This window comes from Podarcis tiliguerta, assembly GCF_965153285.1.
Source record: "Podarcis tiliguerta genome assembly, chromosome: 14".
NCBI classification, from domain to species: domain Eukaryota; kingdom Metazoa; phylum Chordata; class Lepidosauria; order Squamata; family Lacertidae; genus Podarcis; species Podarcis tiliguerta.
The window spans coordinates 27,477,038-27,504,604 of record NC_139547.1 but is presented as its reverse complement, the minus strand read 5'-3'; the positions used below and the strand labels follow the sequence as shown (position 1 = coordinate 27,504,604).

General features: G+C 46.3%; 1 long non-coding RNA gene across 2 annotated transcripts; it reads right to left on the bottom strand.

Moving 5' to 3' along the window:
- Positions 1 to 262: 262 nt before the first annotated feature.
- On the bottom strand, positions 263 to 27,567 carry LOC310663910. 2 transcript variants are annotated; one of them, XR_014504664.1, is made up of 4 exons: positions 27,327 to 27,567; positions 23,794 to 23,858; positions 7,838 to 7,967; positions 263 to 1,438 (listed from the first exon to the last, which is right to left on the bottom strand). It is a non-coding gene; the product is annotated as an uncharacterized lncRNA (long non-coding RNA). The 2 variants fall into 2 exon arrangements; XR_014504665.1 differs by lacking the exons at positions 23,794 to 23,858; positions 27,327 to 27,567 and adding an exon at positions 14,895 to 15,278.

Sequence of the window (27,567 nt, the reverse complement as noted above, 5' to 3'; positions counted from 1 at the left end):
TTGAGTATTTGATAGTGTTAAATAATATCCAGTATGATTACAGCTTATGTGCGACTTAATTTGTGTGATTTCAACCATACGTGGTTGAAAGCGGGCTGGTTGAAATTGAGTAAGTTAAATCCAAGTAAGGTGGAGACAAAAGCTCTTCTTGTGTCAGGTCTGCTTGGGGTTACCTGGCATGTAAAGAGCTTTTACGCAACTCCCAAGCCAAGGAGATAAGCAACCACACAAACTTTAGAATACATCTGAAGGCAGTCATGTATATGGAAGTTTTTAAATGTTTAATGCTTTGTTATGTTTTATATATGTTGGAAGCTGCCCAGAGTGGCTAGGGCAACCTAGACAGATGGGTGGGGTATAAATAATAAAATTTATTATGATTATTATTATTAAGCAGGATGTCCCTATTTTCATCAGATGAATGTTGGAGGGCATGAGACATTTTCAAAGTCTCTGAGAATGAGGAGGAAAAGCAGAAGCTTCTTTCTCAGGGGAGCAAAAATATCGAGAAATGAGAGGTCCTGTTTCAGCGCAGCCCTGCTTGAAGGCATTTTTCCCCCAAATGGACCTTTCACTTCACACACAGAAGCTGAACTGTTTGCCAACATTCCGAGCACGGCTCCTTCCTCCATCAAACAATATTCCTTGGCATCAAAAGCGGTTTGGTCAACAGCAGGAGGTGGCTCATTGGAGGCAGTAGCTGGTTTTTAGGTGATTCCATTTGGAAACATTTGCAGAAAGCCTGGGTGATTTGACATTTCACACGGCTGTGAAAGAGAGCAGATACCAGCCAGCTCTGGAGAAATTCGTCCTGTTTACTTGACTGTATCTTTGGGGAAACAGCCATCGGGCAAACCCTTTTTTTATGAGAGATGCGCAATCAGTTTTGTGTTTACTCGCGGAGCTGCTGTGCAAACACCCAGCAATGGATGAATTAAACAAACACGCAGCCTCCAAAGTCGACATAATCAGCTTAAATTCAGAGGGTAATTACAGGAGTCAAAAAAAGCTGCGCCGCAGCAGAAAGGCAGGTCGTCGAGGAGCAACTCTGGTGTCGACAGAAATATAAGTCAGCTCTGAAAGATGACCTCGGGAGCTGCAATTAATGCCCCCCAACGGTTAACAGTTACCGAAACCCATAGCGCAAAGCGCTCCCGAGGAAAACAAACAGAAAAGTTGGCACCCGTCGAGGAATTTAAGCTTAAACCTACAAATTAAAAGCATCTCGAGAGCCAGGGCGGGACCCGAGAACATAATGTATTCCAGTCACTGGAAAGTCATTGACACAAAATTCAAAAGCGAAAAGCAAAAGCCATCTGTCAACAGCAGAGGTGATGCGAGAATCCTCAGGGGCACCTGGGGAAACCAAGCCCTTCTTGTGTCAGCTACAGGGTTGTTGTTCTTTCTCTATTCTGTTTACTTTTTCCTCGGCTGCGACCTGACAGGAAAGAGCCCGAAGGGGAGAAAAAGGAAGATTTAGAGAGAAGTGAACAGACAAGTGAACTCCGACAAAGTTGCCAAGGGCAACCGAGGCCTATTACAACCAAACACACACACACACACACACACACACAAACAAACACCCTATTAATTCTCACAAGGAAGAAAAAATAATCCTGGTTAAGATGGAGGAAAGATTAGGGTGTCAAGAGGCTTGGGTGGTCTGGTTAGAGTCATAATTTATTTACTTTCATTTTATTTTATTGCATTTATTTCTCACCTACAGTATATTCCTCCTTTCTTCCAAGGAGCTCAAAGTGGCGGACATAGTCCTCTCCTGCCTCCTTTATCAGACCCTCCCAGTGTCCCTATTTTCCAGGAATGTCCCGGTTTCTGATTTGATCCCGGAATGTCCCGCTTTTCCTTAGGATGTCCCTATTTTCATCGGAGAAATGTTGGAGGGTATGGAGTTATCTGACCCCTGAGTCATCTGAGGGCAATCCTGTATAGGGAAGTTTCTAAATGTTTAATGTTTTATTATGTTTTTATATATGTTGGAAGCTGCCCAGAGTGGCTGTGCTATACGTGTGGGGTATAAATAGTAAATTATCGTGATGGAAGGGGACGTCCCTATTTTCATTGGATAAACGTTAGAGGGTATGCTTTATTTTATCTCCACAACAGCCCTGCAAGGTAGGTTAGGCTGCAAGGGGCAGTGACTGGTCCAAAGTCATGCAGTGAGTTTCCTGGCCAAGGGGGCGATTTGAACCCGGTCTTTCCTAGGCCCTAGTTCGACACTTTAACTCCTACACCACACCAGCTCTGTTTTATTGTTTATGTTACTTTTTTTTTTTTACTCTAATCCCATCCCTTACTTTCCATGAGCATCTCGACTGAAGTGGAAAAGGCAGCGTTGAAATTTTAAAACAAACATCTGAAAGACTCCTGGAGCCAGCCATGCCTGAGGCTCTCTTCTTCAACGTGTGAAGAGCTGCGGGAGGCCCCCAGCCAGTCACGCCTGGCTCGAGAGATGATCCATTTGAACTTTTTCCTAGGAAGCCGGTGATCTCAAACCCTCCCCAAACTCCTATCAGTTCTGTTTGCAAGTGCATGGATAAGAAGAGGCGAGAAACCTGGCTGCAGGATCTAAACAGAACCCCTTTTAGTCAAGCATCCTAGTCTCACAGTGTCCCCATTCGCATGATACATTTAAAGGACTATGGTACCACTTTGAACAGTCATGGCTTTCCCCCAAAGGATTCTGGGAACTGTCGTTTGTTAAGGGCTAGTGTGGTGCATACTCCTCAACCATCCTGATTTCCCTGGGACACCCCGGAATTACAGAAGCCATTCCAGCTTCTGATTGGATCCCAGACTGTCCCATTCCCACCCCCTCTAGCACCACCTTCACTGCCAAACTTGGGGAAGAGGAGCAGCTGGCGCTGGAGTTTGCTGTGGTGCCATGCTCTCACGCGAGTCAACTGCCTCCTGTGAGAGTGTGGCACCGAAAGAAATGCCTCCTGACTTTCAGACTAGGACCTGGGACAGTCGAGGGTTCAAATCCCATTCAACCATGGAGCTCCCCTTGGGCCAGTCATTTACTCTCAGCCTAGCCTACTTCACAGGGTTGTTGAGGGGATTAAATGAGGGAAAGATTCATGTACATCTTGAGCTCCTTGGGGTGTGTGGGGGGAGAGAAGTGGGGTATAAATAATAAATAAAATAATAAAATAAAATAAAATAATAAAATAAAATAAAATAAAATAGAGTGCTGAGAGTTGTCAGGAAACCCAATTCCACAGAGTGGTTCAACATTTGATTCCTCTTCACTGGGAACTCTGGGAATTGTAGCACTGGGAGGAAGAATAGGGGGCCTCCTAACAACTTAACGAACTGCAGTTCCCAGAATTCCTTGGTTGGAAGCCATGACAGTTCAAAGTGATGCTTTAAGTGTGTCGTGTGAATGTAGCCACAGTGGCCGGTCAGATGCCCACAGGAAGTCTCCACATAATTTTAGACATCTTTATCATGTCCCCTCCTTACTTGACTGGAAGCTGCCTAGACTGGCTGGGGCAACCCAGTCAGATGGCCAACATAGAAATTATTATTAATGTTGTTGTTGCTGCTGCTGCTGTTGACTTCCCCTGCCCAAGCTACGAAGGCCCAAAAGTTGTGCTCTTTCCTCATAGGGGACTTGCTTCAGCCCTTTGACCATTCTACTGTGGAGAAGAAGGCTTCTTTCGCCACCTTATTTATGTATTCATATCCCACCTTTTCCTCCAAGGAGCTCAAGGTAACCACCTGATTCTCCTCCTCTTCCTCAGTTAATCTCCACAATGGCCCTGTGAAGTAAGTTAGGCTGAGAGAGGGAGTGTCTGGACCAAAGTCGCCCAGTGATCTTCATGTCCAAGTGAGGATTTGAACCTGGCTCTCCCACTTCCGACGCCAAGACTCTAACCACTACACCACACTGCCTTTCCATCCTACCCTCATATACCTTTGCAACCCTTTTACCCAAATGAGCCTCAGCTTCCTCACCGCCACATCCAATTCTGGCAACCCCTGATTTCAGCCATATTTCCAGAAATCCAACATAGGCAGAAAGGAGTGATCTGTATCTTACTGCAATGCAAACATTAACATGATTGCAGTTTGTTCCGATGGCAATGAAATGATAGCGATACACATCTGAAACCGGTTCGTATTTGCAGAGTAGACGTGCCCTGGATCACAGCTCTGATCCTGGGAGACAGCGTTCTGTTCCACCAAAGGCAACCACTACGGACAATATACAGCCCCCGGGGCAGCGATGGCTATGTTTGTGTGATCCCACACAAGTTACACAACAAAAGCTTCAGAGAGAAACACAATTCCCTGGGGAAGAAAACCCTAACAAATGTGAACACCCTTTCAAGCGTAAGTGGTGATGCCAGCAAACCTAGTATTTCCTCTCAGATATAAATCAAGGCAGCCAAATTAAGTAATGGCTCTTTGCGATGAGAGTTCAAAGGGAAGGAAGCAACCTAATTATAAAGCAGCTGAGATTTACTGCTGGTTAATAAGAGCGTGTTCACGGATGCTCTGAGATCAATAGCTTTCACATGTTCTCCCTATCTTCCCCTCCCAAACTCCACATCTCAACAGCCAACTCTAGGCCACAATTATTGCATCTGAAGTCTTTTCCCACCATGGAATGTGAGTTGTTTGTCTTGCAAGCCAGGCTGTGACGTCAGAGAGGGCATTTTGTAAGCAAAAGCCAGCTTTCCTAGAATCATAGATAGATAGTCCAATCTAGTCCAACCCCCACAGCAACACAGGAATCACATCTAAAGAATCCCTGACAGATGAGCACCCAACGTCTGTTGGAAAACCTCCAAGGTGGCAAAGTCCACCACCTTCTGATGTAGTCTGTTCCAGTGTCGAATGGCTCTTGCCACCAGAAAGTTCTTCCTGAGATTTTGCTGGGATCTCCTTACTTGTCATTTGAGAGAGACAACGGGATGCTTCCTGGCAGCCTCTGCCACTGCTGTCATCGTCACTTGGGACAAGCGTTGGCTCATCCTCCTCCCTGAGCTCAGCACTTATGGCGCTGGCAGAGGAAACAGGGACATCCCGGGATCAAATCAGAAGTTGGGATGGCTTTCGTAATTCCGGTATTGTCCCTGGAAAATTGGGACACTTGGAGGGTATGCTACCCCTGCTCCCAATACCAATAATCATAATTCTTTCAGGAATTGTGACCAAAACAACCCAAATCTGCATTTTCTTTTCCTTCCTTCCTTCCTTCCTTCCTTCCTTCCTTCCTTCCTTCCTTTCTTTTTTCATGTGTGCGATTGAAGCACATGCCCTTTCCAAAATAAATAAATAAATAAATAAATAAATACATACATACATACATACATAAATATTTAAATTTAAATTCATATTCATACTTATATTTAAATTCATTCCATGCCAATCTCAGAAGCCCCACCCTGCTTCCTGTGGATGGGGCCCACATGCAGCCAGATTGCAGATGCAGATTGACAGCTGAGGTGCCTCGATGGCTGATGGCAAATTGGGCTGAGCCATAAGGAAGCTGCCAGCCTTTCGCACTCCTCCCTCCCCTTCTTTTTCTCTTTCTCTCTCCTCCCCCCCCCCCCCCCCGCATCCCGGCACCCTCCCTCCTTGAATGATGCTTGTCTCTCATCATCTCCTTCTATAAATAGCTCCAGGAAAGATTGCACATTTGCCGACTTGGGGCTTCTTCACTTTCTCAGGCAGGCAGGCTAAACATACCCGAGAGACGCCACTCAGAAGGCCTCTCGCCCGCTGCCAAGTTTCTCTCTCAGCAGCCACTCATGCTGCTCCTGCCCATCAAGTCTCAACTTGGCAGCTGTGGGGTTGGCATCATTGCCAAGCCAGTTCTGCGAGGCGAGATGATGCCAGGGTGAGCTGCGCTTGCAGCCACCATCCCTGGAGTTCAGGCACTGGAAGATGCGTAGAGATGCACAACGTCCTTCTTAAAATTCTTCTCTTCCTGGTTTCTGAGTTTCCAAGTCAGTTTCGCCATTTCGGCATAGTCCATCATCTTCACCAGGCATTCCTCTCTGGGTGGAACTTTGTCTTCTTTTGCAAAAGACTCTTTCATTGCATGAGACAGGACAAGATGACCCTAGTGGACCCTAATGATTTTATGATTCTACCCTATGGCTCTTCTCTGAGTAGAACTTGGTTGGTTGGCTACAAGCCCAAGCCAGAGAACCTCCAAAATCATTCCTTAACCTCCTGAGATCACGCTGACATGAAAACAATGGCGAGGCCATCTTGTGAGCCTGGAGAATCAATATTTGTCTTTCCCTCTGCCAGACCAGGCAGATTAAGAGTTTGTTGACATGTAAGCTGAGTGCAAACATCTTCACAAAAGGCTGACACTTCTTGATGGGGGGGAGAGAGCCCTTTGTCGATTTTTTACCCCATTTCCTTCTTCAGAAAGCAAACAGACGCTGGGCAGATGGCACCTCCTAATTGGCCTAAGAGAAGGGAGGCCACAGAGGGATGTCTGGAAGTTGCAAAACCTTTGTTTGCAAGCAACAGAAGTTCCTTTCTGGTGGTTTGGTTTGTTTTTTTAAAAAAGCATCTTCAGGAAAAGTGAAACCTCATATGCATGATTTGTTTATTAAATAACAACGATAATTTTAACCTCAAAGCAGTTTAAAAACCTCAAGGCTGATTTTATCTTGTTTTTAATTTCTGACTTTTATCTATAGGTTTCGGTTGTATTTTATGTCAACTGCTCAGAGGTTTTTACAATTAAGCAGCATGCAAATTCTGTTAGATAAAATGAATGAATAAATGTGAAAGAAGCATTTCTTTTTATGACGATGAATGTGGTGAAGGAAATCCCCACCACCCCATGATGCTATTTCAGGCTTCTAGTGCCCTCCTATGTTGTTGGACTCTAATTCCCATCAGCCTCAGCAAGCATGGCCAGTCTCCATGGATGATGGGAGTTGTAGTCCAGCAACACCCGGATGGGAGAGAAATTCGATTCAGTTTGCTTGTGAAGAGGAAACTGTCTAATTTGCATGTATGCAATATGAAAATTGAAACACAGCTATCCTTTAACAGCCCCAGTGCTATGTGTTTTGCAATGCATTTCTCTAGTCAAGTAATGCGTGCAAAAATGCATACTCTTACTTAAAGTGTGCATAAAAATACATATAATTGTGAATATACAAAAATGCAAAAATGCATTATTTTAGGAGAAATTGGGTGATATTCAACTAAGCTTTACTTAGCATAGACTTAATTAAGGTCTTAACTAAGTTAGGTCCATTAATTTCAACGAGTCTGCTCTCAGTAAAACTGAGTTGAATTCTACCCAATATGCTTTGCAAAAAATAATAATAAATGTATCTATTAGGCAGAATAGCATGTACATTCAAATATTGCAGGGGTTGGTCTAGATTACTCCTGAGGTCCCTTCCAACTCTACAACTTTATGATTTTATGAAATTTCCACTGAAATACTGGTTTTTAATGAGGATTAAAAACATTTTTTTTAACTATTTGACAATGTGAAGACCTGAATTTGAAGTCATAAAAATGAGAAATGGAGAAAACTCAAATTGGACAGATTCAGGCATCCCTAATCCATAGGGATCAGACATTTGAAGGCAGCCCTGTATCGGGAAGTTTTTAATGTTTGATGTTTTAGTATGTAACATCTATATATTCTGTGAGCCGCCCAGAGTGGCTGGGGAAACCCAGCCAAATGGGTGGTGTATATAATAATAATAATAATAATAATAATAATAATAATAATAATAATAGAAGCCTAGGGCAGTGCTTTAGCTGCCCAGAGCCATCAGCCCCTCCTTCTGCTTAGGGAACCCAGAAATGGCCAGTCACTCACCGGAAGCACAGGGGGAATTCACTGGGCTTGTCGGAGCAGAGGAGGAGCAGTGTGCCAGGCCTGCCATTTGCCTTCTTCAACTGAATGAGAGGAATTAAACAGTTACATGTTTTGATTAGATCACACCTGCCTGGAAAAAAAGAAAAGAATCGTCATCTTCCTGGCTTGTTTTCAGGGCGTTGACGGGCGCCCTTTCTATCCGAAAAGGAAGCTACAGCCATCATATGCATCTGAAGGTGGCAAAAGCGCCAACATTGACTCAGGCTGTTTGTTGAAAGGGTAAGAGGAGGAGAGAGCCCAAGGAGTCTTGTTTGTTTTAGAGCTGCATCAAAGAAGGTTTTGGCACCCAAAGGAAGATTCTGACTTCCTTAGAAGCACAGCCACTTTTCACAGGAGCAGCTCCAGAGATAGAGAGCATCCGTCAAATGAGCACAGGCTCCTTTGGAATGCTAACTGAAGAGGCGAGTGTGAATCCAGACACAGCAACTGGTGCTGTCCTCCTCCAAGTCAAGTTGTATCGGGTCCTTCAATAGGCATGGGACTGGCTTTGGAAAATGGGAGTTTCAGTTCAGATCAATAAGGCAAGCAAACTTAATCTACGCTGCTCTGCAGAATGCCCTCTCTCCCCATGAGACTCCTCAAGGAGAAATTCAGTGAAAACAGAAATGGGAGCAGAAATTGTCAATATTTGCTTATTCATCCCCCATCCAGAATGAAATTAGCCCAGTAAAGACTGGATGGTTGTTGCTTCCAATCCACAAATAGTGGCCTGATTTTGCTACAGTGAACAATGAGATAAATGGCCAGTCACTCTCAGCCTAGCCTCAGCCTAGCCTACCTCGCAAGGTTGTTGTGATGATAAAATGGGGCAAGGGAGAACCATGCAACCACCTTGAGCTACTTGAAGGAAAGGTGGGATATTAATACAGTGGTACCTCAGGTTACAGACACTTCAGGTTACAGACGCTTCAGGTTACAGACTCCACTAACCCAGAAATAGTACCTCGGGTTAAGAACTTTGCTTCAGGATGAGAACACAAATCGTGCTCCAGCGGCACAGGAGCAGCAGGAGGCCCCATTAGCTAAAGTGGTGCTTCAGGTTAAGAAGAGTTTCAGGTTAAGAACGAATTAAGTTCTTAATCCGAGGTACCACTGTAGAGCAGATGAAATAAATGAAATGGAAAAAAATGCCTGCAACTGCTCTCAATCTGGCATCCCATGGTTCTGGCCCAATGTAGGCTATGCACCTAGGTATTCCTCTTTATCCCAATAGGTCACAGCAAACCAGGTGATACCCCTTGGCCCCTATCCAACAGCTCCCATTCAAGGAAATGAGCTACAACTCAACAAGTGGAAGGTGTGCACTTCCTAAGCTGTAGACTCCGCCTCGCCTCGCCCTGATCCTGCATCCTCCATCCCCGATGTTTGGATGGAAAACGGAAGCTCACCGCAGCTCTGCATGCATCTCCTGACTGCCTGTCACCCCACCTGGCGGCATTATCATCATCCTTAAATTTATTACTCGCCCTTCACCACCAGGTCCCAAGACAAGTTAAAATTTAAAATTCGGAATGAAAAGCAGTTGAAACATAGGTTATACAAACCATTTCATCCCAGCTGCTCCTAGGAAGAACTGTAACTTTTAAGAACCAGTGCCTAAGCTTGCATTTCCCCCCCTTATCCCTCCCCATCCTTTTTCCTTATGTGTCGTGTCTGTTTGGGGCCCTGTGGGTTAAACCTTAGAGCCTAGGGCTTGCAGATCAGAAGGTCGCGGTTCGAATCCCCGTGACAGGGTGAGCTCCCATTGCTCGGTCCCTGCTCCTGCCAACCTAGCAGTTCAAAAGCACGACAGAGTGCAAGTAGATAAATAGGTACCACTCTGGCGGGAAGGTAAACGGTGTTCCCGTGCGCTGCTCTGGTTCGCCAGAAGCGGCTTAGTCATGCTGGCCACATGACCCGGAAGCTGTACGCCGGCTCCCTCGGCCAATAAACCCCAGAGTCGGCCACGACTGGACCTAATGGTCAGGGGTCCCTTTAACCTTTAACTACACACAGCCGCCCTGTACCTGCCATCCTGCTGGGCTGGCGAGCGAGCCCAATTTCACAGCACATTTGCCCGTCCCTCTCCTGGAAACTGACCCCCCAATGCGCCCGCAGCCTCTCCTTCCTCTTCCCCACCCCACGACTCATTTCTGCCTCTCGAAATGGTGTTCAGAAATTCATACGGTAATTTACAATGAAGACATTGGCGCGGTGACATTTACAGCAGACCTTGCACTCATTAAGACAACCTCATTGCCTCATTAATTCCATTTTTCAGAAATTATGTTCCTATTTATGCACCGCGGCTGTGCCTTCTGCATTTCATATCACGCTCTTCTCTGCCGGGGAAAGCAGCGCCTCCGAGATCCCTCCCGATAAGCAATCCCAGTGACCTAGAAGCAAAACAATTATTTTTCTGCCTCTGCCACTCGTTCCCACTCACCCACTCGAGATAAATAAAATTAATGCAACGGCGTCTGCCACGGGGGCTTCGTTATTCCAAACAGCCTCTGACTCCTGCCATAATTGCACTGTAAATGAGCTTCCTCGGTGACAAGGCCACCGCACTGGAATTCTGAAGCTGAAATGTGCACATTTGTAGAGCTGATTCACACACATGTGTGTAAGACTGAATATCAGGAAGCCTGACAGCCCTTCTGCCACCCATATGGGGACCCAGGGAACAATGTGTCAGATGGGCATAGAATCATAGAAATGTGGAGTTGGAAGGGACCCTCAAAGGACATCTAGTCTAACCCCCTGCAATGCAGGAATCACAGCTCAAGAATCCCCATCTAAACTCTGTTTAAAAACTTCCAACGAAGAGGTGACTCCACTGTCAAACAGCTCTTCCTAATGCTGGTCATTTGTTTCTGTTGCTACTGGCCATGATGCCTAGGCTCTTCCTCTACAGTTGGAATAATGGAATCATAGATTTTTCGAGTTGGAAGGGACCACGAGGGTCATCTAGTCCAACCCCCTGAAATGCAGGAATCTTTTGCCCGATGTGGGGCTCGAACCCACAACCCTGAGATTCAGAGTCTCGTGTTCTACCAAGCAAGCAATGCTCCTGATTAATAGTTGCTTGAAACCGCAGCAGGGGAGATGGCTCTTGTGTTCGAATCCTGATTGCGGGTTTCCCACAGGCATCTGGTTGGCCACTGTGAGAACAGGATGCTGGACAAGATGCCCATTGGCCTGATCCTGCAGGCTCTTATGAAAGCATGGGAACCAGCCTTGATCTTAAATATACTTGCTTAACAACAACAAAAAACACAGCCTGTTTTTAACCCTGACAGAGAGCATTTGCTGAGCAAGAGAATTCTGAGCTTTCCTTTTCACGCAATTTCCAAGTGGCCTGTTTGGTGACAAAAGCACACAGCTCCTCATAGCTACGCAAATAGCAACTCTTTGTTTGCGCTGTTTGCTCAGCTAATATTGACTCTCCAGCCCAACACGGCTGCCATTGAGTTGGGCTATTCACCATGATGTTTGACTAGCATTAGAACAGGGCTGCGATAACACAGAGCACAACAGGGAAACCAATCCATCAGGCCCATGTAGGATATGGTGCCATAATGGTACTTGGGATGGGGAGGGGGGTGAGAGCGGTGCAGCATGGGGGTGGGACATGCCCAAGTACAGCTGTTGGGTTTCATGCTGGCATCGACGCTCCCCGCTAGTTCAAACAACCACAGGTTGTGGTGGCACCCTGTGTACCCATGCAACACAAACAGCCAGAAATCGACGCACACTATTAGCCACAACCAATATCTATCCTCAGGGCCCAATGACGGGGAGGGTGTGGGTGGGGAGACAGGCAGTACAGATTACTGGGAACAAGCAGTCCAGAAGGAGGCTTTGAGCCCCAAAACCTTCTACAGTGGTACCTCGGGTTACAGACGCTTCAGGTTACAGACTCCGCTAACCCAGAAATAGTACCTCAGGTTAAGAACTTTGCTTCAGGATGAGAACAGAAATTGTGCAGCAGCAGCAGGAGGCCCCATTAGCTAAAGTGGTACCTCAGGTTAAGAACAGTTTCAGGTTAAGAATGAACCTCCAGAACGAATTAAGTTCTTAACCAGAGGTACCACTGTATATGTTTTCAGACCTTCCAAGTGTCCCTATTTTCCAGGGACAGACCCAGATTTACAGAAGCCATCCCAGTTTCTGATTTGATCCCAGAATGTCCCACATTCCCTTAGAGTGTCCTATTTTTAACTGAGAAATGTTGGAGGGTATGGAGTTATCTGACTCCTGAGCCATCTGAAGGCAGCCCTATATAGAGAAGTTTTTTTTAACATTTAATGTTTTATTGTGTTTTTATACATGTTGGAAGCCACCCAGAGTGGCTCGGCCAATACAGTCACATGGGGGGTATAAATAGTATCATCATCATCATCATCATCTCTATTTTCATCAGAGAAATGTTGTTATTATTATTATTATTATTATTATTATTATTATTATTATTATTATTATTTGTACCCCACCCATCTGCCTGGGTTTCCATCTAGAGGGTATGTTATGTAATTCTTAGCAAATATATACAGTTCCAAAGGCTCGCTCCTCCACTGTCTCCCTAGACAGATGGATGTCAACCAGCAATGTTGACACCAGCTGGGAGTGGCTTTACATGATTTCCAGTGGAACCTTTTCCCAGCCCCTTTTCCTGGAGATGCCAGGAACCAAATCTGGGACATTCTCCATGCAAAGCAGAGGCTCCATTAATGGATAGAAGAGAATCTCCCTTCCCAAGCACTGTAGATTAGAGACCACATATTGGTAGGTTATTTAGCGGCAAAGTGGCAATCACTGCATTACTCTATTTGGATTCATTTGATGGCACTGGGCCTGTCAATAATGTTTGTGCATTTCAATATTTCATGGCTGAAAGCCCCGCTGATTTAAACAGGGTTCACTTCTGAATAAATAAGCAATACATTTGGACTGCCATAAAACCTAGTAAGATTTTGGGAGCCTCTGGGCTTCCTTATTTATTTGGATCGCCCAGCAGTGGCAACATTTCCTGGCTTCAGGGGGAATGAGGGGCATTGCTAAGAAATAGGTCGAGTAAACAGATAGCCGGGATTCCTGCGTTGCAGGGGGCTGGACTAAATGGCCTTTGGGGCACCTCTCAACTCTACAATTCTAATAAATAAATGTGCTTGCCAGCATTTGGAAAGGGCAAGGCTGGAATAAATAATGGCCCACCACTCTAAGTTAGTGGATGGGGAGATGTTCACTATACACATATTCTTCTTCCTATCACTGTAGATCCCCAACCCCCTCCACACGAACCCTTCTGATGCTATCAGAAGTACAGCAATCTTTTCTTCCAATAAAGAAGGAGCATGAAGCTGGGGGTGGGGAGGTCAAAAAGCCATCATTTTTCATCTAGCGCCACCTTCTGTTTGAATTTAAGTATTGGCTTTTTGGGGGGACCAAGAGAATCTCCACAGTTTTACCAGTGAGGTGTGAGCGCCTGCTGGTCCCCTCCTGGCCAATTTCTGGTCGCAGCGGCAGCACTGAGTCCCATTCTAATAGAATATTGAACAATTATCATGTCTCCTCAACACAAGAATTTGCAAATATTCTTCCCGCCCCTCCTCCCATGCACCGACTAAATTTATTCTAGGGGTTCCCCCAAACCTCCAGAGCAGATCTGGGGAGGGCACAGGGGGAGGAGAGGGGCACGTTCCATTGCTCAAGCGGAAATCCTTGAGATGATGGGATACACTAGCTGGATACTGCCCATTGTGTTCTAAAATGGTTATAACCCCCACCCTGGGACCACTGAATGAGCTGTGAAGCTCATTGTGTGAGCTTGGGCTAGTTGCTGTCTCTTAGCCTAACCTACCTCACATGGCTGTTGTAAGGATAAAATGAGGAGGAGGGGAAGTTATGTATGCCACCTTGGGCTCTTTGAAGAGAAGGTTGAATATAAATGTAATACAGTTGCACCTTAATAACTTAATTCGTTCTGGAGGTCCGTTCTTAATCTGAAATTGTTCTTAATCTGAAGCACCACCTTAGCTAATGGGGCCTCCTGCTGCCGTTGTGCCGCTGCTGTTCTCATCCTGTAGCAAAGTCCTTAACCCGAGGTACTATTTCTGGGTTAGCGGAGTCTGTAACCTGAAGCGTATGTAACCCAAGGTACCACTGTATAATATAGATGTTTTTGGACTACAGTTCCCATCATCCCTGACCACTGGTCCTGCTAGCTAGGGATGATGGGAGTTGTAGTCCAAAAGCAGCTGGAGACCTAAGTTTAGTTAACACTGAACTAAATAACTTTGTGATGGTTAGAGCTGCTTGGCAGTGGCGTGGACTCCCTCAGAAGGTGGCGGGCTCTCCTTCACTGGAGGTTTTTAAGCTGGAGGTTGGATGGCTGTTCTGTCATGGATGCTTTAGTTAAGACCCCTGCATTGCGGTGCGTTAAACAACCCCTGCTGTCTCTGCAGTTCTATGATTCAACCTGTTTGCCTCCTGCTGATTTTACCTTCCCTACAAAATTTAAGAAGGTGATCACAGGGCAGTTCAAGTTCTGGCATTTAGACAAGAGGGGAAGAAAACAGCTGGCTGGGACTGATGGAAGCCACAGCCCAAAACATCTGGCGAGCACCAGCTTGGGGGAGGCTGCTGTTCAGGTATCTTTTCTATCCTCTCTCCATCCTTCTCAGACCCAATTTAGGGATCTTTTCCTTGTGAAAATGACTGTTTGATGCCCCTTTCAGCGAAAGGCTTCTTCCCTGTGAAGAAAAGCTTTTAAAATACTTCTGACATTTATCTCAAAAGGAGATTTATTTGATTACCAAAATGTGATATATTAAACACACACACACACACCTCTTGGCAGATCATTATCTGGCCCAGTTCTTCCTGGGTTTTCCTTTTCTTGGCAAAACATAATGAATTAAACATGAACTGAGCTGCTAGAAGCACGCTCTCTCTCTCTCTCTCTCTCTGAACAAACCTCCAGCAAAAATAAAGAAATGATATAATAAAGAAATACCTTTACAAGACAAGCAGTATTGTCATCCTTAGGGGGGCTGTGAGATCTAATCGCTTTGACGCAAGCCGAGCTCCAGGAGGGATATTGAAAAGGCACGGAAGAAATGTTAAGAACTTAAAAGGGGGCAAGGAGGAAGAAAGCCAAAGACTGAAGCACAGCCTGTAAACAAGTCATGGAATCATAGAACTGTGGAGTTGAAAGGGACACCCTGGAGTCATCTAGTCCAACCCCCTGCAATGGAGGAATCACAGCTCAAGAATTCCTGACAGGTGGCCACCGAACCTCAGCTTAAAACCTCCAATGAATCGTCTTGTGATTGATTATGTGGGGCAAGGCTTACCTGGAACTCTCCCCCCCCCCCAATATTTTATTCAAGTTGGCACCCCTGGACTCCCAAGGCAGACCGTGGAGAACTTTGTCCCTTGCAGAATGTGTGCATGGATCTTGTAGTGTTGTGCTGTTCCCATTCCACAGTAATGACATCAGTGGGTTTATGGGTCTGTAGCCTGCATAAACATCACCTGAAACACACACCAGTCAAAGGTGAGCCTGTGGGGCTGGGTGTGTACGCGGCTGACTCAATGGAGTCCTTTTTCTTGCCCTTTTTCATAGCTGCCTATGGTAACAGATAACAACCCCTGTATTTATGCAAATCGCCTCCCCCAGTCCTTTCTTCTCCTCTTTAAAAGGTGGCAATAAAAATCCCGGTTGTTTTCCCCCCCTTCTCGTTTTGTTTTTTTGCCCCTTCCGTTAACTGAAATCATACATTCTGTTTGCCCAGAGTTAACCATTAAGCGAGGACAATTCTGTGTACAAAACGTCTGCTCAGATGCATTTTACGCTTAAAAAAAAAAAGCCAAACCCAATGACACACAAAGAGTTAGTAAAAGTTGGGCAAATATTGGCTTTGGCAGAGTTTGCTGTTTGTATCAGGAAACTGATTGGTGTTATTGATTGACAGATGGGACCCAATGTTTAGAAAGCCCGCCGCCCCGCCCCCCTCGGATTCTCTGAGGTGTTTGGGCAAACAGGGGCCTAATGCTGGGCAAACAAAGCGATTGCAAGGAGAGCTGCCTGGGGTGTTAGCAGAGCAAACTGGAGGGCTGTGCAAACAGCTCGGAAGGAATGTGGACAACCTTCACGTAACCTTTGATGTAGCCACTGATCCTTCGCAAGGTGGAGGGGGAAAAAGTTTGAACAGGGAGCGGAATTTGAGAGGGATCAGCAAGGCAGCAAACACCCAGAGCATGCAAATGTTATCCGGGTGAGCTGGCAGTGGAGGGCTCCGTGGAATTTATCTTCCTCCAAATCCTTAAATCCATGAAGCAATAAAAATTAACGGAGGCTTCCTGAGAGGCTTCCCACCACCCTGAGTCATCTCGGTGTTAACATAGCCACATGAGAAGAGCCTGCTGGATCAGGCCAGTGCCCCATCTAGTCCAGCATCATGTTCTCACGTTGGCCAACCAGGTGTCTGTTGTAAACAAAATCTACCCTTATTCCCTTCTCGGGGACACAAGAGCCCTTATAGAGTCCTTTGTAGGTTCTCCATCGCAGTGGCGTAGCGTGGGTTGTCAGCACCCGGGGCAAGGCAAGTAATTTGCGCCCCCTAACCCGTGGATTTTAGCAGGGGGCAGAGAGCTGCGAATGCGAGCGCACCCCCCCAGATGTTGCGCCCGGTGCGGCCGGCCCCCCCTGCACCCCCCACGCTACACCACTGCTCCATCGGCAGGAGAAAATAACAGAGGCCAACCAGAGAATATTGAGAAGAAAAGCAGCTGGTAAGCCTGATCTTTATTGAACTGTTGCAACACGCAGGAGAAAGGAGGACCCAGAACAAAGGTATGCCTGCCCTTATATAGACATTTTAAATTGCCCGCCCTGTAGCCCAAGACCACCCCACAAAACATCATGCATACATCACAGAAGTAGCCCAAGACCACCACCCCACAAACATCAGGTTCTTCTTACGTCCTTAAGAAAAGCTACTTTCCAAATGCCACCCACCCAAATTTGAGCAGACCCTGCAGACCTGCCCCAGAGGTCCCAACCCAAGGGAAGCGAGTCCAGCAGGGGATGCAGCACACCAGTGGTGACAGTGAGCAGGGGATGCACTACAGACATTAGGATTAGCTCACGCGTGCAGGAAAATTGCCAGGGGCTGTAAGCTTAAAGTCCCATTTTCTGGGAAGAGAATGGCTCAGGGGTAGAGCATCTATCTGCCCTGCATGCGGAAGGCTGCAGTTTCAATCGCTGGCATCTCCATTCTCAGAAGACCTCCTAAGGCATCGTACATTCTTGGCCTTCATCCTGAGCTTACAGATAGGCTGCATTTTAAATGGAAGGGTTGCATTTTGCGCTCATTATAGCTTGCTTTTGCTAACAGCCGTATTTGCAGTGCAGAGATTAGCCGGGCCTTGTGTGGATAGCAAAGTTAATCATTGTGAGGGAGGAAGAGAGGAGAGCGGGCAAAGAGCAGCTTGAGGCCAGCGCCTGGATTACCTGAAATGTCAGGGTTGCGTTTAACTAGGAAAAGCTTGATGGTCCTCTTATCCTTTCAGAAATTGCAGGGGATAAACATTGCAATGCAGATAGCAAAAGAGGTCTCCAGTGAGAATGAGGCAGATTAGTCAAGAGGTTAACATTTAAATGAATAATCGTTGAGATAGTGGATAGGTCTCCTTTTTTTCAGGGCTAGGAGCTAGTACAAAAAGAGCCTGCTGGATCAGGCCAATGGCCCATCTAGTCCGGGGGGGGGGGGGCATGACCAGATGCCTGTGGGAAGCCTGCAAGCAGCATCTGTGCACAAGAACCCTCTCCCCTCCTGTGATTCAGGAGCATTGCTGCCTCCTAGAGTAGAGGCTGAGCATAGCCATTGTGGTTAAAAGGTAAAGGGACCCCTGACCATTAGGTCCAGTCGTGGCTGACTCTGGGGTTGTGGCGCTCATCTTGCTTTATTGGCCAAGGGAGCCGGCATACAGCTTCCGGTCATGTGGCCAGCATGACTAAGCCGCTTCTGGCAAACCAGAGCAGCGCACGGAAATGCCGTTTACCTTCCCGCCGGAGCGGTACCTATTTATCTACTTGCACTTTGACATGCTTTCAAACTGCTAGGTTGGCAGGAGCAGGGACCGAGCAACCGGAGCTCACCCCATTGCGGGGATTCAAACTGCCGACCTTCTGATTGGCAAGTCCTAGACTCTGTGGTTTAACCCACAGCACCACCTGCGTCCCTTAACATTGTGGTTAGTAGGCATCAATAGCCCTCTCTTCCATGAATTTGTCTAATTCTCTTTTAAAGCCATCTAAGTTGGTGGCCATCACTGCCTCCTGTGGCAGTGAGTTCCATAGTTTAATTATGGGCTCTTCACCTCTTAAAGCGTTACTGAAATGAGGAGGGGAGGAAGGTAGGTGGTACCTTATTGAAATCTATTAAACTAATTTCCAATTTTAGCCAAATCCCACCCTTCAAACAACAACAACAGTACACAAACTCAAAAGCTTGCAGGAGTGTTGTTAGGAAAGTGGTGCGGGGTCCCTGGAGGTGGAAAACAGATCTGACCCACATGTGTGTAATTAACATAAGAAAATGTGGGTGCATAGATTCAAAAGGCAGGGCTCTGCCCACTCTCTCGGGTGAGAGAGCCTCCAGCAGAGTAAAAATCACTTTCAGAGTGGAAAATAGGTTTGCATATCCCACTTAGTCTGCTTTAAAGCTCTTGTCTCCCTCCCTTTATCCCTCTCGTAATGACCAGACCACACACTGTTAAGTAAGCTTTAAATGCTTAACTTACTAAATCCAAAGGTCTGGTTCATGAGAACACAGGTAGATTGCTCTTGTTTTGGTGCTAAAACAAGGACAGATTGCAACGGGTCAAGATAATGTTTGAAGAACCAAGAATGCGATGATGGCATTGGAGGATTTTAAACAAATGTTGGACAGTTATCTTTAGCTGCAATTCATTGTAGAGGAGATTGGACTGGATGAGCCTTGACGTTCCTTCCAACTCAACTACGGTTCTCGGATCTTAAAGACTGACAAACGTATTGTGCCGTGTGGTCTCATGTGCCAGCAGCCACTTCCGAGTGTTTCTTGGGGGTGGGGCGAGATCTTCCTTAACCAACCCCTCCCACGCTGCCCCGAAGCTCCTCCTACTTAGGAGGCACAAGCCAGACAGGTTCAGGTGCCGTCGCAGCCAGTCGAGGTGGATGAGGGCATACAATATCATCACATGGTCCCATTGTCCAAATAGCATTCAAATCGAAATTATCTGATCGTAATCCGAGGGATCTGTTTATGAAACATGCCGTGGGAGATGTGTGTGCAGAGTGTGTGTGTGTCAGTGGAAACAGAGGCTCCATGGTAGCATGATGCCCCCTAGACAATGAACATGGGAAAAGCGCGGTCTGCATTGTCACAGTGGATTAATAAGTGACTTATATGTACGTTGAACCATTCATCAAACCCGCCGGCCAGCCATTGTATTGACTCCAAAGCAAACAGACGGTTTACTCAACAGAACACCGTTACTCCTGTTAAGAGGGATAATGACATTTTAAGCACATTGTGTCCAGCCTTGGGCACTTTACCTCTTGACTACAGCTACTGTGGAAAGGAGCCTTTGGATTTTGCTGATATGGCTGGCAAAGACTCCCTCCCCCTTCCTGCAATGCTCCTTGGTTTGTTTGTTTATCTGTACGATATTCCTTTTTTTCCCCAGTGGGGAAAAAATGGGAAACTGGTTGAAACTGAAATTCACAGATGCCAAGAACAGAAAAACAAACAAATTCAGGCACTGATTCTTAATAAGCTACATAATATATCCTATGAATCTTTTTAAGGCTGTGGTAACTAATGAAGACCCTCAGGGAACAACGGTGTAAATACTCATTCCCCAGTCCTTAAATGTCACCAGAATTCATTATAATTCCAGATTTGAGATCACTTTCACTCATTTTTAAGGAACATTTAAATCTTGGAATTCATCCCCCTGTGCCTGCAGTTTATCCCAAGATTTGGGATTGGGTGTCTTTGAACCCTTTTTGTCCTCGGGGCTATTATGGGAGTGATGGATGGGGGAGAAACCCAAGCCCTCCTGGATCAAGAGGGCAGCCTGTTTGCTCTCTGTCAGCAGCATGTTAAAAGGCACGGCCCCCCCCGGAAGGCCCGTCTTGCCGATACGATGTTAAGCCAACATCCTGTCCACATATAGAATTACAGGGCACTTTATATCGGAGCAACAGAGTTCACCCTGTGTTCCCCGAGCTCAGTTTCCCAGCCTCCCATCTCCTTTTCAAAGGCACAGAGATAAATGCAGGATGCAACAGGGACTGGGAGTATTCACGCAAAAGAGGACGATGCTTAAGAAATTTGTTATAGAAATACCTGCAAGATTACCTCGGAGTTTCATATTAATTTTCCAGGGGTTGCCAATACATAAATATTTGCATTTTATCATTAACATATTGTTATGAATATTGTCTTTAGAAGCACCACATTCTGAAAAGTCCCTCTTGTTGGTTTTTAAAAAAAACTGTTCTCCATCAATTAATGGGAAAAGAAACTGCCTTCCAAAATGATCAAAAGGGAAAGAACATTTCAGTGAAATTCTTATCTGTGGGGTACTTCACGCTTACCTTGCTTTTGAGGTGGCCAAGGAAGGAGTTGTGTGAATGGGTGGGACAAAAATTTGATGAAGTCTGCGTTTAAATGAGAGGTGATCTAATCTGCCTAATTATACAAATCAAAACGGTTTCCTTCAAAATTCACAATTCTTTGAATTTTGCAATGCAGTTCTTCGGCCAAACAATGCGTAGGAAAATGCATCTACTAGAATAAAACGCATATACATATTAGTGAAAATATCAACATGCACTATACCAGGATAATTTTTTTTGCAAAAATGCACACAGTGAACAAATTGCATACAAATCAGGAGAAATTCGTGCTAAAACGATGAATAACTTCCATGAGAACTTATTTTAAAAAATAAATAAATCACAAGCTGATGTGTAGAGCCTAAGACTAGAAATAGGAGAAACAGAAAATAGAGAGAAATCAAAATTGACATATCCCAACTTTTCTGCCAAGTTGCTTTTTCAAGGCAGGGAAGATGGGATGAAGGGAGAGGCCAGTGGGGTGGGGTGGACTCATTGACGTTTCAACTCTACCATTATATTATTCTAAACAGCACTTGGACTCCTCCCCACACTGCCCTCCCTATGGCACATCCTCCATGTTGTGGTGGAGCCCTGAATAGCCAGCAAGTCAAGCAAAATTGGCTCCTTCAGAGTCATGATCAAGGGGGTGGAATAGCTTCCCTATGACTAAAGGTTTCAGCAGTTGGGTCTTTTCAGTTTAGAGAAAAGGTGAGGCGAAGACAACATGATAGAAGTTAAAAAAATTATGCATGGCATGGGGAAAGCAGATGGAGAAAAGTTTTCATCTCTCAAATCACCAGGATTTGTGGGTATCTCATGAAGATGACCTTTGGAAGATTCAATACAGATTTTTTTTTAAAAAAATATTCTTCACACAGTGCAAAATTGAACTATGGAACTCGCTGCCCCAGGAAGCAGTGCTGGCCACCAATTTGGACAGCTTCAAAAAATGGTCAAAGGCCTGGAAACGATGCCTTATGAGGAACGGCTAAGGGAGCTGGGCATGTTTAGCCTGGAGAAGAGGAGGTTAAGGGGTGATATAATAGCCATGTTCAAATATATAAAAGGATGTCACATAGAGGAGGGAGAAAGGTTGTTTTCTGCTGCTCCAGAGAAGCGGACACGGAGCAATGGATCCAAACTACAAGAAAGAAGATTCCACCTAAACATTAGGAAGAACTTCCTGACGGTAAGAGCTGTTCGACAGTGGAATTTGCTGCCAAGGAGTGTGGTGGAGTCTCCTTCTTTGGAGGTCTTTAAGCAGAGGCTTGACAACCATATGTCAGGAGTGCTCTGATGGTGTTTCCTGCTTGGCAGGGGGTTGGACTCGATGGCCCTTGTGGTCTCTTCCAACTCTATGATTCTATGATTCTATGAAAAGAGGATGAGAGAAATTCATGGAGGAGAGGCCTATTGGCTATGCTATCCTCTGCTTCCACCGTTGCTCATTTCCCACAGGCATCTCGGTGGGAACAGGATGCTGGACTAGGTGGGCCATTGGCCTGATCCAGCAGGCTATGCTTATGTTATTATGATAAGGAAGTACCAGGCATAGGGCTTGATATGTACCATTTCCCAAATGCCCAATAATAATACAGTGGTACCGCAGCTTACATACACTTCAGGTTACAGACTCCACTAACCCAGAAATATTACCTCAGGTTAAGAACTTTGCTTCAGGATGGGACCAGAAATCGTGCTCCAGCGGCGTGGCAGCAGTGGGAGGCTCCATTAGCTAAAGTGGTGCTTCAGGTTAAGAACAGTTTCAGGTTAAGAACAGACCTCTGGAGCGAATTAAGTACTTAACCCGAGGTACCACTGTACGGAGGTAGTCTCCACTGTGATAGCAGGGCCAGGGTGGGAGAGTGCTGTCAGTTAAAGGTTCATTCTGTGCTCAGATGCATAAACTCAAGTAATTCTGCTATAAATCTGCTTAAAGAAAATGTATTCGTGAGACAAGAGATGTGTGTTTGCGTGTGTGCATGAGAGAGAGAGGAGCTCTGAGTAGCTCTTGCCATCCCTAACCCATACAGAACAGTCCCTAACACCCAGCTGGCTGGCTGTGGACAGTGATTTCCTGATGACAGACCCTTGTCAGAGAGAGACCGGCCTTTGATCACTTTCCAAAATGGCCGTCACAGCCTCAGAAGAAGGCCTGACTGTGGCCTTTCCCAGCCCGGGTCCTTGCTAATCCCCTCCATTAGGTCCTCCAATCTCCCTCGTCCTGGGTTACCCATTAGCTGCTTGTATTTCAGAGTGCTCAAGCAGGCTGGCCATTGCTCCCGGCACCTGCTGCCCAAAGAGTATTTGCAACCAATCCCTCAGGCCTCTCTCTGGTGCCATTAGCAGCGGCTTTCATGACAGCTGCGGGGAACAGGTGCTTGGCTATTATATTTAGCTGCCAAACCCAATTATGTCTGTGAAGAGAGAGGCAGCACCCTGAACACCAAAGAGGCAGGGAATAAAGACTCCCACTGCCCTGCAGAGAATCCTGGAAACTGTAGTTTAAGGGTGCTGGGAATTGTAGCTCTGCAAGGGGTAAACTACAGCCCCCAGGATCCTTGGGTGTGTGGACTTCAGACATATGGTGTGTGCACAGCCTGGGATCCTTGCAAGAAATGGTTACTCAGTTCATACATATGTCTGTTGATCAGCTGTGTTTTGAGCGCCAGGCAGCGTATTCTCATCTCTGCTTCTGAGATAATGTTGGCATATGCTTTCCAAGTGGCAAGGGGCCTGAGCGAAGAAGGCCCCGCCTGTCCGCAGACGTGTACATGTTGTGACTCAATCCTCGTCACTACTTAGCATCATAGAATCGTAGAGCTGAAGGGGGCTCAAAGGGTCATCTACTTCGCCCCCTACAATACTTGGGGGGAGAGTGCCAGCGAGCAAGCCAACAGCGAGGGGGTGAAAAGATGCTCTTCAATGAAGTCTATGACAAGGGACTTCCTGCATTGCAGGGGGTCAGGCTAGATGACCCCTCAGATCTCTTCCAACCCTACTTTTTTACAAGTCCATGATTTCCTTCTTCCCTTCCCATCCTGCCCTATGCCACAGTTTTCAGCAATCGAATGCATTTCCTAAGCAGCCATTCCAATATCCATCTAGGGTTTTTCCTGCTGTTGGTATATTCACCCCACTCCCACTCTGTGCCTGACAGGCCAATTCTCTCACACATCATGCCCAAAGCCCCAGGGGAAAGCTAAGTTAAATTTCTTTTCTTGGTAGTGCTACTCACAACAGAAGCCGTCAATTGCTCATGCCCAGATCTTCTCCCAGCTTAATCTTTTAAGTGTTTGGGTTCTGCAAAGGAGTCGGAGAATTCAGCACTTAACACCTTAAGAGGAAAGAGAACGGCAGGATGGCTTTCCACCCCCTCGCTTGGAAAGTCTGTTTAAGCACTTCTGGTTTAGCATCTGTCTCGGTGTTGACACCCACAGCTGAAAGATGAGATTGAGGCTGGGAAATACATGGAAACAAGCTGGGAGGAGGGTCTTACTATGGGCTACCAAGCCAGACATCTTAACAGCTACTTAACATTTGCCCACCTGGCATCTTACAGATGTTTTGGACTTCATTTCCCATCAGCCCCATTCTATTGACATCACCGTCATAATCATTTTTAGCATTTATATCCCACCTACTCCTCCAAGGAGGGACATGGGTGGCGCTGTGGGTTAAACCACAGAGCCTAGGACTTGCCAATCAGAAGGTTGGCAGTACGAATCCCCATGAGGGGGTGAGCTCCCGTCGCTCAGTCCCAGCTCCTGCCCACCTAGCAGTTCAAAAGCACATCAAAGTGCAAGTAGATAAATAGGTACCACTCCGGCGGGAAGGTAAACAGCATTTCCGTGTGCTGCTCTGGTTCGCCAGAAGCGGCTTAGTCATACTGGCCACATGACCCGGAAGCTGTACGCCGGCTCCCTCGGCCAATAAAGCGAGATGAGCGCCACAACCCCAGAGTTGGCTACGACTGGACCTAATGGTCAGGGGTCCCTTTACCTTACTCCTCCAAGGAGCTCAAGGTGGCATCCACAGTTCAATTCTCCTCATTTAATCCCCACAACAACCCTGTGAAGTAGGTCAGGCTGAGAGGCCCAAGCTCACCCAGAGAGCTTCATGGCCCAGTGGGAAGATTTGAACCCTGGTCTCCAACAGTCTAGACACACTGCCTCTCTGTTTTCAAGACCTTCCTGATGCAGCACAGCTTCGTGAGGGAGTCAAGGAAACAGTTGGCCCAATTCAGCTCAGGGTGAGACGCCAGCCCACAGAACTCTATAGAAGGCGCAAGGTTTTATTTATCATTATATTTATATCCCACTGTTTCTCCAAGGAGCTCAAGGCAGCGTGTACACACTTCACGCATTTATCTGCACAACAACTTTGTGAGGTAAGTTAGGCGCAGAATAGAATCATAGAACCGTAGAGTTGTAAGGGGCCTTGAGGGTCCATCTAGTCCAACCCTCTGCAATGCAGGAATGTTTCACCCAATGAGTGGCTTGAACTCATGACACCTGGGGTTAAAAGTCTTATATTCTACCGACTGGGCTAGAGATAGCATGAAACCCAGTGTGGGCTTTGTGGCTGCCTGGGGAATTTGAACCCAGGTCTCCCTGGCCCACCACACAGGTTCTCCTGCAGAGGCTGGAGGGTGCTGTATGAAGTCTAAAATGGGCATACAGTGGTACCTCAGGTTAAGTACTTATTATGTTCCGGAGGTCCGTTCTTAACCTGAAACTGTTCTTAACCTGAAGCACCACTTTAGCTAATGGGGCCTCCTGCTGCCGCCACGCCGCCGGAGCATGATTTCTGTTCTCATCCTGAAGCAAAGTTCTTAACCTGAGGTAATATTTCTGGGTTAGCGGAGGCTGTAACCTGAAGCGTCTGTAACCCGAAGTGTATGTAACCCGAGGTACCACTGTATATAGGAAGCTGCTGAGTCCTCCGGAGTCAGGCCTATCTAGCTCAGTATTGCCTGCACTGACTGGCAGAGGCTCTCCAGGGTTTCAGGCGAGGGGTCTCTGCCACCCCACCTAGAAATGGCATCAGGGATTGAACCTTCTGCAACCCAAGCAGATGCTCTCCCACCAAACTGCAGCCCTTCCCCCTCAAGGACACGGTCGTGTTGCCGATGATTTTATCATATTGGGTAGGGAGGCTTAGGAAAGGAAGAAGAATTCCTTTTGGTTTGGTTTTGTCACTGTCTGAAACGGTTCAGATATTTCTGGGGCACATATTCCTGCCTTCGGGAAGAGTATTTATATAAGAATGCATATTTATGAGACTGTCATAGATCAAGAATACTTTTTTTTTTTTAAGGGAGATGCAATTATCTCCTAAAAGTTTAGCTTTATTTTCATGCTAATGAACACGTCGGGTTTTCTTCTTCTTCTTTTTCTTTTCCAAGACAGCTAATTGGCTTTGTGCTTTATCCGCCAGCCTTGGCTGCCTCATTAAGGGCGCCTCAATTTGCACGTAAGCAAATTCAAAAGGAAGCTTCTTTGCTTCAGGTGGATGTGTGTGTGTGCTCACTTCCAAGGGACGGACACACACACACACACACACACCAGTAAAAATATAATGCTTCCCAAGCACTTCCCACCCCTCTGAAAAGCAAATTATTTTTGAAGGAGCTCGCAGGAGTCTCTCACTGCCAACCAGAAGATGTAAGTGAAGCAGACTCATTAACACACACTAGAAACCCAACCAGAGGCCATAGGAGAGCCAGTGGTGGTGTAGTGGTTAGATTGGTTAGTATGAAATGGGGGAGAGGCGGACCATTAGAGGTGGTGTCACAACACCTTGGTCCTCTGGAGTTTCAGAACCATCTTCCAAGGCAGCCCTACATATAACGCCTAGAGCCCAGGCCCAACAGTTAATCTGCCAAGACTGAATTCTGCCTAGACTCTGTAGGTCAGCTCTCTGAAATCTGCCCATCATTCTCGCTGCAGCCTCCTGGCAGAATTGATGAGAGGCAGTGTGGTGTGGTGGTTAGAGTCTTGAACGGGGACCTCGGAGACCAGGGTTCAAATCCCCACTTGGCCCTGAAGCTCATTGGGTGACCCTTGGGCCAGTCACTGCCTCTCAGCCTAACCTACCTCACAGGGTTGTTGTGGGGATTGAATGAGGAGGGGAAGAACCAGAGGTGGGGTAGAAATGTGAAGGAGGAGGAGGAGGAGGAGGAGGAGGAGAAGAAGAAGAAGAAGAAGAAGAAGAAGAAGAAGAAGAAGAAGAAGAAGAAGAAGAAGTTTTCATTGCCATAGAGGATTAAGGTCACATGGAGATATTCCACTTACATTTCATCTCCAAAGGTCTCTGCCTGTGAAGAATTTTTCAAAAAGAGACAGGCTTACTTTGCCATGAACTAGGGTTGCCATATTTCAAAAAGTAAAACTCCTGAACTTTTTTTTTTTAAGAAGCCCCCAAAATTGTTGCGCTTCCTTGGGGAAACCTAACCCAAAAATAGTGATTTAAAGTTTTTTGAGCTGTTTCTGCTGCTTTTTCCATCACGCCATGCATTCAGGTTTTCCCTGACATTTTGCTGATTCAGCAAAATTCCCGACGCCATTTTTTACACCCGAAACCCAGGTCACGTCAGGAAAAGCCTACATGAACATAATTTCCTACAGAGAAGAGAAACAAGTGCATCGTCACAGTCTTCTCTCACTGGCTCTTTAGGGACAAGCTGCCGCAGACCGAGCCAGACCATTGGTCAGTACTGTTCCACACTGACTGGGCATTAGCTCTCCAGTGGGTCCTCCCCAGTCCTACCTGGTGATGCCATCGGAGATTCACCCTGGGACCTTCTTATACTGGTACATGCCATCCCAATCTCTGAGTGGCGAGAGAACCCAGGGCTCCCAGGCACTTACGCAGGTTCAGTTTCCTTGGAATGAGGAGACTGTTATGTACTGAAGTTCCCACCCTGGGCCAGCAGGGGGATACTGTAGATAGTTTTCACTCAGGTCCACATATGCAAATAAGGGATTGAAAGTGACGTTCAGTGATTGGA